The sequence below is a fragment of the Conger conger genome, chromosome 17 (genome assembly GCF_963514075.1).
Source record: "Conger conger chromosome 17, fConCon1.1, whole genome shotgun sequence".
Lineage (NCBI taxonomy): Eukaryota > Metazoa > Chordata > Actinopteri > Anguilliformes > Congridae > Conger > Conger conger.
This window is the reverse complement of record NC_083776.1, coordinates 1,647,713-1,650,212: the sequence shown is the minus strand read 5'-3', so window position 1 is coordinate 1,650,212 and position 2,500 is coordinate 1,647,713.

Below are 2,500 nucleotides of genomic sequence, written 5' to 3'. Positions count from 1 at the left end.
GACTCATTTCCACCCGAAACAGATGGTGCCGGGACTCGCCCTCCGCCCGCCCCAGCGCTGCGTCACTTTCGGGCCGCAGACGGTCCCCCGCCGGGCCGGCGTCTCAGGTGTAGCGGGCGGAGCGCCGTTCCCATCCATCTCCCGCCCCGCTCGGCGACGGCTCCCCGCCCCCGTCAGCACGACCTCCGGGCCAGCGTTCACCTCGCCCGCGCCGTCTCTCCGCCGCGTCGATTAATAAACCGCCGCCAGGGTTCCCGCGGACGCCCGACGCCGGCTGATGAACGAGCGCCCCCGCGCTTAATCGCTCGGTAAATTAAGAGCTCGCCGCGGCGACAACGTGGGCCCGTTTTAATATTTAAAAACTCATCAGGCACGCCGAGGCTCTGCCGCCCAGCCTGGCCGCCGGTAACGCCGCCTCACCTCGAGGGGAATTCAGAGGCCGCCGGTAACACCGCCTCACCTGGAGGGGAATTCAGAGGCCGCAGGAAAACAATCCCAGTTTCAAAAGGCAGGCGCGCCATACAAAATGCTCAATATTGCATGTATTACATGAGAATGTGTACACACACACACAGACATGCATGTATGTATGCGCAGTGTGCTCCATAATGTTTGGGACAAGGGCGGCCGGTAACGTAGTGGTGAAGGTACATTACATTACATTACATTATTGGCATTTGGCATTACATGACTGGTGAATGGGACTGGGACCTGTGAAGTCAGTGGTTTGGTCCCCGGCGTAGCCACAACAAGATCCGTATAGCCTTTGGGCCCTTGAGCAAGGCCCTTAACCCCGCATTGCTCCAGGGAAGGATTGTCTTCTGCTTAATCTAGTCAACTGTACATCGCTCTGGATAAGAGTATTTGCCAAATGCCATTAATGTAAAGTTGAGCTGAAATCTACTATTTTAGATGTGTAATCAATCAGGTGCTAAAAGTGTGCAGATTCTCAGCTTTTAGGGGTATTTTTTATACATCTCGGTTTTACCATGTAGAAATTACTTCACTTTTCATACATAGTCCTCCTATTTGAAGGGGCCATAATGTTTGGGGAAAAATGACTTCACGGGCGTTTCTGATGGATCAGGCGTGTTCAGTCGCTTTTGATTACCTTTGGGGCCTGTTATTGGTATTTATCAAAAGGAGGACCAGAGTTACGAAAGTCAAGGAAGCAATTATGAGCCTGAGAAATAAGACAAAATAGTCAGACACAAACCTTCGATTTTGACAATTATCAGCTGGAACACCATTAAGATCAGAAACACTCTTCAGGAGGCTGGCGTGGATGCTTCAATGGCCACTGTCCACAGAAGACTTATTTACAGAGGCTGTATACTGCAGTGCAAAAACAGGACAGCCAGGTTATAGCTTGCCAAAAACAGTTTGCAGAGTAGTAGAAAAAGGTATTGTGGACAGATCTTGGTCAGATGTCGCCCCGCTCAAGAACAACCACTTGTTGGGTGTTTCTCCCATTCATCAAGAGCCGGGGTGATCTTCATCAAGAGCCTGGGTGATCTTCATCAAGAGCCTGGGTGATCTTCATCAAGAGCCTGGGTGATCTTCATCAAGAGCCTGGGTGATCTTCATCAAGAGCCTGGGTGATCTTCATCAAGAGCCTGGGTGATCTTCATCAAGAGCCTGGGTGATCTTCCCAGCATTTCATTACATTACATTACATTACATTACATTACATTATATTAATGGCATTTGACAGACGCTCTTATCCAGAGCGACGCATAGTTTATTAGACGCAGCAGGAGACAATCCTCCCCTGGAGCAATGCAGGGTTAAGGGTCTTGCTCAAGGGCCCAACGGCTGTGCGGATCTTATTGTGGCTACACCGGGATTAGAACCACCGACCTTGCGGGTCCCAGTCATGTACCTTAACCACTACGCTGCAGGCCGCCCAGCACAGCAGTATGGCTGGCATACATATTTTTTCTGGTTTCAGAAGAGATGGTGCGGGGTTCACAACGCTGCCACGCTGTGATGGAGCACCTGTGGCACACACACGCAGGTATTTCCTGGCGACTCCCACCACAGACGCGGGTCTTGCAAACATAAACGAACGGTGTGTTGCAATGAAACATTTAGATATTTAAAAAAAATTTAAACCATTCAACTTCCACTGTTCAAAGAGAAACGTTTGCTGCAAACATTTTCAGCTGTTGGCTGGATTTGAACACACCTCTGGTCAGATTAGCTGACCTCATCTGGAGTGGGAGATATCAGTCTAATGACCCAGAGCAGGGAAAATGACACCTGGTTACAGCTCGACTACACTGGAAAAAGATAGTCTGTTCCTTTTTGGACCGCTGCGGGCCGTTACAAGAGAATGATGAAATCCGGGAGTTTTGAACGTAAGATGTGTAACTGTCCTAATCACACAATAAGATGAAGAGAATCGGCACATGGGGAGGCACAAGATGAAGAAAAATCACAGACAATCGCGACGACACTTTCTTGTGGGATTTTATTTGTATTTATTGTTTTACTCTGT